The following is a 12,829-nucleotide window of genomic DNA, read 5'->3' as shown; positions in this document are numbered from 1 at the left end:
TAGATAGGTGTCTACACGTATCCGAAACATTAGATCTTACTAACTATTCTACATATATAAATAATAGGATATTAATTGGTACCAAAGTTCAATTTCCTAATACAGACTGAACAAACTTGTCTTTGACCGAAAGACTGATTGAGTAAATATAAAAAAATGCAAAAGATTCGTGAAATTGTCATAAATGGGACCGATTTAAAATTAAAAGGATTATAGTTTTCTCCAATTACATTCCAGCGATTTAAAATATATTTACGAAATAAAAATCTCTCATAATACACGTTAATAACTTTCATAAGTAACCTTGAAGAAGACCCACAGAAGTCGAAACCAAAAATTTATTACCTATAATATTCAAATGAGCTACCAGCTGTAATGATGAAGTACAATTTTTATCGCTATAGTATCTTAAAAAGTAATTAAAAACAAATTAATTATTTTGGGTTTTCGTTAATTAATTTCGGATACTAAATGAAAAACAATACTCCGTGTATCATATTCTGCAACAATTGTACCATACCTGCGTACATATGTGTATGTAAACAGTAATATAAAGTCATCAACCTCCTGTTAAACCAAAGGTCGACATTTACTGTGTGATGTTACAAGATCAGATCTAGTGTAATAAATTAATCTTTCATTTTTTTCATGTACTTACCTAATTATTATCAAGAAACCTATCTATGGTAGGTACACCACGCGATCGGACATTTGTCGTAATGTGACTTATTTTACACTGGACTCTAAGGTTAATCATCTGTACAATGTCATACCGTTTAAACCCACATATACGGAAGTAAATAATGCATATTTTAGTTCAAAGTATACCTTCGTACGCAGTAAAACTTACTTTGGACTAGTAAAACACTAGATAATGAATTTATTCATTTTAATTCCACGTTTAACTCGATTTATTACATTTTTATTAAGTATGTATCTTGTTATTGCGACCAGAATATTGTATTATTCATGTTGTTTGTTGCTTTGCTTCACCAACAATTTTTGACGTCAAAGATACAGCCGGAAATGGACATTAAACATTTTCCTCGTTATTGAAAATATTAATGCTTTATCGGATGTTGTTCGACTCTATAATTCACGTTTGTGCGTGTTTGGCTTGCATACCTAAATGATGGAATTAACTGACCCTTTGTGAACTATCCCTGCTTTCAACAATCATTATTATTAACAGAGCGTATGATGCAATTTATTACATATTCATTTAGACGTATAGTTGTTTACTTCAAGAACAATAGTTCAACATTAAATTTTTTCCTTGTTATTGAAAAAAACAACTTTCCATTATACAGATTTTTCTAACGTTCTTTGATTTTATTAATGTGAAAATTAATTTTCAATTTTCCACTCTCCAATGCTCTCGTAGCTTAGTGGTTAAAGCCGAAGGTTCCGGGTTCGATTCCTGGAGATGATGTGATAACAGCAAGAAATTTTCCCTCATTAACCAGAGGTAGTTAATACTGGGTAAAAAATTGAAAATTAATTCTCACATTAATATTTGATATTAACCACTATTAAACGTCAAAAGTGTTCTTTGATTCCGTAATTTACGGTTCTGCGTATTCGACATGCATACGTAAAAATTGAAACCAACTTAACCGATCTGCAATGTCTTTGCATTTAATAATAACAGTTGTTTACAGAACTTAAAACGGCAATATTTACAAAATATCGCTCCTGCAAATGAACAACAGGTTAGCAATTTGTTACAACAATTTATAGTTATAATTTCGTTAATTTAAACAATCATATGCATATGTGTACCTGTCAACATAATTTAGAGAAGCACGAAATTGTATAATGAAAAAGACCAGACGTGAATACTTCCTCCTCAACAGAGCATAATATAGTAGTTAAAACAGGTTAGTTTTTTCTTATTCTTTTATTACTGCTTGAAATTGCTCTTTAGTAAAGATATTTACCTACGATCAACTGTGAACAAAATTTATGTAATGCTATTCATGCTGTTTTAACCCAGAAATTCCAAAGATTTTGCAATGTCATCAAACAACCTTCGTTAATATTTACTTTTATATCAAAGTCAGCAATTTTCCACCTATAAACAGTAAGAGGTTTACTACTTATTTAAATTAAATTTTGCTCAAATAATTATTATGCTTATTATTTTTTTTTTCGTCGATATTGATGCTTCTGTTTAACCAAAACGAGCTCTCACATTATTTATTTAATTACGTAATCAATAATTATTCGCATCTTAAAAATGGTGAAAATATCGGTTTAAAAGAAACTTCGCACCGCCTTCACATGTACTGTTGCAAAATTCCAATTAATTTTTTCAAATGAAGTTTCGGCTTGAGTGGAGTGAAGTGCCTCACCACGCGCTGCTTGCAAAATATTTCTTATTGTCTTCCATGGCTCTCTATATTATTTTAATGAAGGTGAAATAAAGTAGTTATATGTTTGAGACCAACTATTAATCTTTCATCAAATTATCCGTTACAGAAATGACCTTTGACTAATACACATAATATAAAAATGAAAATGTAATCGACATAATTACAGCTATTCTTAAAATAATCAACAAATCAAAATAGTATATAGGCTTTTCTTTTTGCAAGGTGAAATTGTCATAACAATTGTAGGATGTAAACCAATTTAAATTAAAACGCGATTAGTTTAGGAAAAACTTTAATCTTTAATCATTGCAGTTTTCACTTAGTAAAACCAGAATTATCTAATAATCTTACTTAAATCCAATGCATGTATTCCATTTACACCAGTTTACTTTTACATAGTCAAAACTAGAATTAACTAAAGTGAAATATTAAACGTAGTTTTTCTTAGACAATTTAACTGAAATTGGAGTTTTACGGTAGCATACGTATGTCTATATCTAATATTTCAGTTTCAACAAAAACACCTAAAAGTTGGTAATGGCAAACGAAAAATTAGATTTTAAAAAGAAAGTGTTTTAACTGAAAAGATGAGGTGATAGATTTTCTAAAATAAATATCGCAAAATAACAAATGTCTTAATCATATTTTTATAAATTTCAAAAAGCACTTACCAATTTTAATAATCACCAATTGATTTATCATAAATATTATAAATAAGTCAAATAGAAGTCCCATTTCAAAAAAGTTACCTAATTCACATTTCGAAAATTATACGCATTACGCACGATTAACACATCGAAAAAGTAAATATAATATTAAACACATTTGCCATTTTATTAACCAGGTATTTATTTAACAAAAAACGAAAGTCTTTTGGACGAGGTGTTAAAAGAAATGATGTAATATTGATGTAACTGAAAAAAGTAGCATAACTCCATATTATTAAAACTGCGAGATGTAGTAAAAAGTTATCTATTATTATTAGTACTAGTCTTGGAGCACAATGAAACTAGACTAGGCGATCAAAATATATAATTTTTGGATTTTTGTCGTAACAAAGAAAACCATCACTGAAAATATGCATGATTTTGGATGTTTCTATAGTTTGTTTTTCTGCATCTAAGACAGTGGTTTCCAACCTTTTTGTACCTGCGCCCCCGTTAAAAAAAATTGTTGCGTCCCTTTAATTTTTCTAACAATCTGATTTCAAAAAAAATTAAACTGATATTATTATTTATTTAATGGGCTACAGAATAATATACAATATTATGTAAAAATATACATAAAATGGATGGATGTTCTAGCTTTTTTTAGTTTGTATTTAAAAATGATATTTTGGAAACAGCTGCATGCCGCCTTTGCAACAGTCTCGCACCCCCCTAGGGGGGGGGGCGCCCCACAGGTTGGAAACCACTGATTTAAGATGTCTCTCACGAACCCACTCTTCACGCCTGAGAGGGTGTCTTCCCAACTTATTTTACCTACTTTCACAGCAACCTCTGGTCTTCTTTTCCGCCGTCTTGCACCCGTCTTGCACGTCTTGCACCCGTACAGAGCCTTGTTCCTGACATACACCTTTAACATTCTTTTCAAATTTTCTAAATTAACCGTTCGGGAGCTTAGTTAAAGGCGATTCAACACTACGCTATCCTTTGTTCTGTATCTCTGCTACTCCTTCCATCCTGAATTATATGTCTTCCCAGATTTTTTAGTAAAACCTTGTTGGTGCTTGCCCGGGTAATAATCCGCTTGTCCCCTAAAGATCGCGCCTCCCAGAGTAGTGAAAAGCATTCTCATAAATAGTACACATTTTTTATAATTTGATTTATTGTTGTTTTTAATCTTCAATTGTTGTTTTCTCAATCCTAAAGATACATTTCAGACGTTTTATTAAAAAATGTAAATAATATTTAAAATGCACAGATGCAATCGTTGTCTTCCTTGTAATAATTTACAATCACGTGTAAATAAAGTCCCTCTTCTACCTTATTTACTCACAATAGTAATAATAATAATAATAATAATTTTATTCACCTTCTAGACTACGATTTCAAGGCAACCTTGTCTTCATCATTTTATAATCGTCCGACATCGACATAAACTTTTCATTATTAACGTTCTCATCCGACTGCTTTTACCATAAAATTACAATAAAAAGTTCGGTACAACTTGTGTTCCTTATTTGTTTACATCGGTATAAACAAATGCTTAAAAACTAAGTCGATACGCATAATAACTTGCTGCTTTTAATATATGTTTACTATATTCTGTACTATTATTACTACAGACATACAAATTGATAGTATTATTTGCAAGAAATCCGCCAGTGATTCGATAGCGAAAGTTTATATTGTCGAAAATCTGTAGAGCGTTTAAAAATTGTAATGCACGATCACAATAATTAGCTGGATATTAGATATTCTACACTCGTGCTCGAGTTTTCTACGTTATATCAATTTAAAATGCAAATTTACACTACGCATTTTATGTAAGTCTTTATTATGAAATAGATATCCACTGTTAAAAAGTGACCACTGTTTTTCTGTTATGTGTAACATGTACTTAGTGTGGGATTCCAAAGAAAAACGAGCGGTGTTTGAAATGAGGTCTAATCCAATCCAATCTCCAATGAAGACTTAACTCATTACGTAGACCTGTCGAATTGCAGTTGATGTATAGAAACCTCAAAGATATTGTAGGCTGACTTTTCAAGTCTGTTGATATCTTTGCAATTAATAAGTGGTTGAAGGTTGTCAGTGACGAATTAAAGTATAAATGAAATGTATTTCAGACAGATATTGAAATTAAAATTGTGACAAATAAAATAAAAAAGTAGAGAAATATTGAAATAATATTATAAAGGGAAAAATTCCTCCTCAACAGAGCATAATATAGTAGTTAAANAATTAAGTTGATACTACATATTTGCATTAATAGTTACGTAATTAGTAGTAGTGCCTAATAAGAATTAAATAAGTTGCTGATAGTTATCCAAAAAGTTGAATTTATATGAATAATAATACTTAGTAATTAACAAATACGAATTATGTTCTAATTTCGCTGCATAAGCAATATCCTATTGTGATTTCTAAATTTATAATTCGTATTCACCATTAAAGCGAATATTAATTTCATAAATTGCTTTCTTAATTAACCATCATTATGTTTCGTTTTCTCGGGCAACTTTTAACTGATCGGGGAAAAACCTTGACTCGAAATTTACTAAAAGTACGCTTACTTCACCTAATTGAACCACTCATCCGCTACTATTAAAAATGAAAGTACAGTAACAATCATAAACATAAATAAATTAAATTCTATTTAATTTTCTATCGTTATTCGCTGGAAATGTCTTCTGGTTTAAAAAAAAAAACATCTGAGCATGCGTGCAAACGTAAACACAACAATGTCGATAACAAACAACAACAATAAGGAAACAATCGCCTTACAAAAAAATCAACTTTCTTCTGTTAATTAGTAGCAATTTTCGAAATACGCTTGCTTAGAACGTATGTAGATGCCTACTAAATTTTATCTTCGTTTATTGTTGTCGCAGATACTATAGCTGGAAGAATCATTAGAATATTAATACTTATGTAACTGGCATTTGAAGAAAACTGCAAAAAATACGCTGTGCTGATTCACAAGCAACATGTGCAATTGCTTCTTTTATTTAACTTGATAAAAAAGTGTGCTAAACCGCATTGCAAACATCAAATAATTTCTTCAGAAAGCAAATAATAAAAAATTAATATTTCTAAACAACGATTTTGACAACTAAAACAAATGTCATACAGAAAGCGTAATTTTGTTTGTTTTTATTTTCATGCATTGTCTTTAAGGTTTAATTGTTAGATATTAATTCAATGATTTAGAGAAAAAGCTTTGTTATTTAATTGTGTAATTGTTGAGGTACGAAACCGTCAGTAAGCGAGTTAATTCTTTTTTCAAAGAGATAACGAAGTTTTGTTACGTTTGGCAGCAAGTCCTTTTTAATAGGCCATATTAGATTTTGAAGCAGTGCCATTTTGTTTTTGGTTAAATGAAATAATATAATAATATCGTTAGCGCATTCAGGCAACGTGCCAAGCCTTTTGCAATGACATCTGTTTGGAGGTTTCTTTTGTAACCGAATCATTTATTGAAGACTGATGCTACTTATTTGTAAAGTTTGTAAATGAGATTGCGCAATACACTCAACAGGTCATCATTACATGCATACTCATATACTTGTAAGGTTCGTACGCAAACTGTGTCGAATCGGTAGTGAATTGTAATACTAATTAACTGTGACTGAAACTGAAAGTATTTCAGTGTGCCACATCAACAGAACTGTTGTGCTGATCTATTTTTTTTTTTTTCACCATTTCACAGCCTACTATGGCAGTTTTAGATTGTGTCTTGCCCGTTGGCAAGGTCCCCCGTTGTCACCCTGTACAGTAGTCTTTAAATATTTCATCAATAGTCATTTGTTTTTGAGTACTGTACACAACAGTGATTTTTATTATTTAGTAAATTTATCGTAAACGTTAGGTGCACTTTTTGGGATTTTCCTTTGTTCACCTGTTGACGATTAAGGATCTTCAGTAATCTACAAAGGTATTTTGTAAATTAGTTAAGATTATACAAAATAGATTTATATTAATTGAGGATGAAACTACCAAATAATAATTTGAATATTAACTAATAGAAATTTCAATGTGTCTACCAAATGAAAGCATCATTAAGTATTAATATTATTAAAATGACTTCAATTAAGACAAATTAAGAATATTTTTACTTTGATTTTTATCTTTTAACATTTAGATTCACTAATTGATATTGACGTACAGTTGTGGGTAATAATTTTAAATAATTTTTTTATACATAATAATTGAATTTCATGCAAGTATCGCAGTATTTTTTTATTTTTGGAGAAGAATTCACTGTCCGTTTCTACAAGTAGTTTTATACCGTAACTGAACTTTTTTCGGGTTTATTGTCCTTTACAAGTTACAGACTTGTATTTGGTATTCAAAATGAGTCAGAGTTTTAAAATTTTACTTGGAAATTAATGTTAACTGAGACAAAATAACTGATAAAAGTTTTAATCGAAGACGTGGATCTTTTTAATGCAACTGATAGCGGTGTAGCAAAAGGTCTTTTAAGATACGTATGATGGAATAATGACCTTAAAATGTGAATGAATTATAAGTTTGTAGTTATATATGTATAGGTACAGTAAAAGCGAGACGTCAAAAGTTTCATTTCCATATTGAGTTCACTGTCACAACCTGTTTGTTTTCCTGCATCGCCTACGGGGAAAACTGTCGGAAAAAATAAATTCCAAAATTCTTTCAAAAACTCAAGCACAAAACAAATTAACGGAAACTGCCGTGACTGCTTTTCAAGGGCGGGAAGAATTCGAGTTGTTTCTTTCGAAATGGAAAAGTTCCATTTATTCAACGAAACAAACAAAAAGCCGGAGGAATAACCTTGAGCTTCTGAATGCTTCATATAATGCTTCCTTTCGATTTCTTCATTAAATCGTTATTAATGTTGTACCTATTAATATTTTTTTCGATCGTGAAATATTAATTGACTTACCGAAACCCGATGTTTCTTAATAAATGCGAAAATGCATTATCATCCTGCTACATATTTCTCACCGTGGGTTACTTTGATAACTTGACAGAAAAGGACATCGGGTACCTTTTATACCGAAAAACAATAATGTTCCCAAAGGATACAAAAATTGGTTTTATGTGGTCGTCGATAATCTTTGAGACGTATTAAGGACATCAACACCAACGAAGCCGCGGTTTATTTATTATTTATTATATTTTTTATTTACTAGTTAATTAGGAAGAGTTCGAATAGAGTTAAGATAAGTTAAGTTAGCTGTGGATTCATAACACAATGCACAACTAAAACCTCCTTAAGTAACAAATGGATCATTAAAACCTCTTTGTAGATATTATTGAGTAAATTAAGGTGGTTCCCTCTTGAATCTAATCGAATTTTGTATTCTTATGTAATTCATGTTACATGTCTACAGTATTTGAAAATCTATGTAACAGTTTTCCATTATTCTGTTACTAAATCCATGCCGTTATTTCGCGAACAAATATAATCTTAAGCAGCCTAAGTTTGAATTGCAAATATCACAACGATTTTCGCGGATAATGGTGCTAAGGCCGAAGTGAATTTTTATTTAATCCAACATTCACCTTATGTCTTACGCGAAAGTTGTTGATACCTCATGCAGCACTTTATTAGTTACGCACTTTGTTCACATGTAGGCCATAAGTACAGTACTAATTCGATAATAAACGTACAGCATTCGATTAAACGTAAAAGAAGAGTCATTTTAAACAATTAAAAAGTATGTCTAGTGTACATATAATAATAGACCAATTGTTGAGTATCTTCGGTACTAAAAAAAAAAAAACAAAATGTTAGTATAATTTTTCAAACAACTTAGGTACAAATGTACTATACATAGAAATTAAATTGTGACCCTTGTGAAAAATGTTATATAGGACAGACTAGAAGATCATTTAAAACTAGGAAAATGCAACATAAAATTTCAACTGTTAAATGGTCCAGTACAGATCAATTTAATACAACCTATAAGTTCTACGATAAAAAATTTCTATTCAAAACTAAAATCTGATCACAATTCAATTTCCTAAAGGTTTGTTTTTCACTATGAATATAACCAAGCATCATTTTGATTCTTATATATCTCATTGATTTTACACATATTTGAAATTTTCAAATGTTCAAATGTGCACGGTAGAGAGCAACCCACTAAAACCACAATAAATTGTAATTTTTAAATATTTTAGTGAAAAAAGTCATATTTAGTATATCTATATCAAAAGAAGCAAGACAAACTTTGTTAAATATATATTGTATATCGCATCTTCAAATGTTGAGACTTGTCAGAAAAGTAATTTTTTTATCTTTCTTCGTAATTATAAAAATCTCACTTTTTTAATCAAAACAGTCTTGACGCCATCTCTCCTTTATTAACACATCAACATTTTTTAGAAAGCTTATTTTAAAACACCTTTTAATTTATTTATTTAATTTTCACAATTTGTTTTGCAATATATCAAATATCACATTACTTTTCTCGAAAACCTTATTAGAAATTCAAATTCCCATTGTTATGTCCTCAATTTTTATATTTATTTACTAGTGTTTATATGATATATACAAAGCATTGTTTTACTTATAGTGCAGAGGTAATTCTAAAATTTGCAGTCAATTATTTTACTTGCAATTAACCTTAACGATGATGGTACCAGAAGGTTAGTCCATATTTAACCTAGAAAGAATTGCACTAATGTCTAATACAAGGGTACTTATATATACTCACTAGAACGGCTGTCAAAGGAATACAAAATAAAAATGTTTTAATAACCAATTGCAAACCAAATTTAAACAACGCGTTATTATTTAAAAAAAGTAAAAATTTAAAATATTTTATGATATCATTGGTCACTTCTTTACTTAATAAAATCCGTCTTTAAAACCTTATTACGTATAGGTTCAAAGGTAAAACATCGAAAGTGATTTAAAGAAAGATTTATTTTAACATTACCAGACTATGTTTACTTGTAATTCAATTGTCGCCCTCGTGAAAAATGTTACATAGGACAGACTAGAAGATCATTTAAAACTAGGACAATGCAACATGAAATTTCAACTGTTAACTGAATAAGTTCTAACAAAATTCAGACAGTATGACTCAAAGACCCACTTGGCACTGGCGTCATCACATTGTCATCATTCAGTTCGTTCAACTAGATACATAACCGATGGCATCATAATTTGCATTGAATTGAAGACGGCCTTCCATAGTTCCTATTTCAAACCCTTAATTTTTTTTGTTTTTACAAATAAAGCAAATAGAGGAATTAATATATAATGAATTTAAAAAACTTTTAAATTTTCAAACTACTTAGAACATGGTGCAAGTTTAGAAAAATATTAATTTGAATTCAATACTGTTATGTAATTACGCACAGTAGATAGGTGTCTACATGTATCCGGAACATTAGATCTTACTATTCTACATATATAAATAATGCGATATTAATTGGTACCAAAGTTCAGTTTCCTAATACAGACTGAACAAACTTGTCTTTGACCGAAAGACTGATTGAGTAAATATAAAAAAATGCAAAAGATTCGTGAAATTGTCATAAATGGGACCATTTAAAATTAAAAGGATTATAGTTTTCTCCAATTACATTCCAGCGATTTAAAATATATTTACGAAATAAAAATCTCTCATAATACACGTTAATAACTTTCATAAGTAACCTTGAAGAAGACCCACAGAAGTCGAAACCAAAAATTTATTACCTATAATATTCAAATGAGCTACCAGCTGTAATGATGAAGTACAATTTTTATCGCTATAGTATCTTAAAAAGTAATTAAAAACAAATTAATTATTTTGGGTTTTCGTTAATTAATTTCGGATACTAAATGAAAAACAATACTCCGTGTATCATATTCTGCAACAATTGTACCATACCTGCGTACATATGTGTATGTAAACAGTAATATAAAGTCATCAACCTCCTGTTAAACCAAAGGTCGACATTTACTGTGTGATGTTACAAGATCAGATCTAGTGTAATAAATTAATCTTTCATTTTTTTCATGTACTTACCTAATTATTATCAAGAAACCTATCTATGGTAGGTACACCACGCGATCGGACATTTGTCGTAATGTGACTTATTTTACACTGGACTCTAAGGTTAATCATCTGTACAATGTCATACCGTTTAAACCCACATATACGGAAGTAAATAATGCATATTTTAGTTCAAAGTATACCTTCGTACGCAGTAAAACTTACTTTGGACTAGTAAAACACTAGATAATGAATTTATTCATTTTAATTCCACGTTTAACTCGATTTATTACATTTTTATTAAGTATGTATCTTGTTATTGCGACCAGAATATTGTATTATTCATGTTGTTTGTTGCTTTGCTTCACCAACAATTTTTGACGTCAAAGATACAGCCGGAAATGGACATTAAACATTTTCCTCGTTATTGAAAATATTAATGCTTTATCGGATGTTGTTCGACTCTATAATTCACGTTTGTGCGTGTTTGGCTTGCATACCTAAATGATGGAATTAACTGACCCTTTGTGAACTATCCCTGCTTTCAACAATCATTATTATTAACAGAGCGTATGATGCAATTTATTACATATTCATTTAGACGTATAGTTGTTTACTTCAAGAACAATAGTTCAACATTAAATTTTTTCCTTGTTATTGAAAAAAACAACTTTCCATTATACAGATTTTTCTAACGTTCTTTGATTTTATTAATGTGAAAATTAATTTTCAATTTTCCACTCTCCAATGCTCTCGTAGCTTAGTGGTTAAAGCCGAAGGTTCCGGGTTCGATTCCTGGAGATGATGTGATAACAGCAAGAAATTTTCCCTCATTAACCAGAGGTAGTTAATACTGGGTAAAAAATTGAAAATTAATTCTCACATTAATATTTGATATTAACCACTATTAAACGTCAAAAGTGTTCTTTGATTCCGTAATTTACGGTTCTGCGTATTCGACATGCATACGTAAAAATTGAAACCAACTTAACCGATCTGCAATGTCTTTGCATTTAATAATAACAGTTGTTTACAGAACTTAAAACGGCAATATTTACAAAATATCGCTCCTGCAAATGAACAACAGGTTAGCAATTTGTTACAACAATTTATAGTTATAATTTCGTTAATTTAAACAATCATATGCATATGTGTACCTGTCAACATAATTTAGAGAAGCACGAAATTGTATAATGAAAAAGACCAGACGTGAATACTTCCTCCTCAACAGAGCATAATATAGTAGTTAAAACAGGTTAGTTTTTTCTTATTCTTTTATTACTGCTTGAAATTGCTCTTTAGTAAAGATATTTACCTACGATCAACTGTGAACAAAATTTATGTAATGCTATTCATGCTGTTTTAACCCAGAAATTCCAAAGATTTTGCAATGTCATCAAACAACCTTCGTTAATATTTACTTTTATATCAAAGCCAGCAATTTTCCACCTATAAACAGTAAGAGGTTTACTACTTATTTAAATTAAATTTTGCTCAAATAATTATTATGCTTATTATTTTTTTTTTCGTCGATATTGATGCTTCTGTTTAACCAAAACGAGCTCTCACATTATTTATTTAATTACGTAATCAATAATTATTCGCATCTTAAAAATGGTGAAAATATCGGTTTAAAAGAAACTTCGCACCGCCTTCACATGTACTGTTGCAAAATTCCAATTAATTTTTTCAAATGAAGTTTCGGCTTGAGTGGAGTGAAGTGCCTCACCACGCGCTGCTTGCAAAATATTTCTTATTGTCTTCCATGGCTCTCTATATTATTTTAATGAAGGTGAAATAAAGTAGTTATATGTTT

The 12,829-nt window shown here is 29.9% G+C and overlaps 1 protein-coding gene across 2 annotated transcripts in view; it reads left to right on the top strand.

Moving 5' to 3' along the window:
• LOC108737661 (elongation of very long chain fatty acids protein AAEL008004) overlaps positions 1–12,829 on the top strand; it is a 33,678-nt gene that overhangs the window by 6,875 nt on the left and 13,974 nt on the right. Inside the window, exon 1 of one of the 2 annotated variants that reach the window (XM_018470638.2) lies at positions 6,878–6,974. The exons of the other annotated variant lie outside the window; for it this stretch is intronic. The gene's annotated coding sequence lies outside the window, so the exon portion shown is untranslated. Of the gene's footprint in view, positions 1–6,877; positions 6,975–12,829 lie in introns of those variants that run through there. 2 annotated transcript variants of the gene reach the window in all.

The sequence above is a fragment of the Agrilus planipennis genome, unplaced genomic scaffold (genome assembly GCF_000699045.2).
Source record: "Agrilus planipennis isolate EAB-ADULT unplaced genomic scaffold, Apla_2.0 scaffold14, whole genome shotgun sequence".
Lineage (NCBI taxonomy): Eukaryota > Metazoa > Arthropoda > Insecta > Coleoptera > Buprestidae > Agrilus > Agrilus planipennis.
The sequence above is the reverse complement of the archived record's forward strand: the minus strand, read 5'-3'. Positions and strand labels throughout refer to the sequence as shown.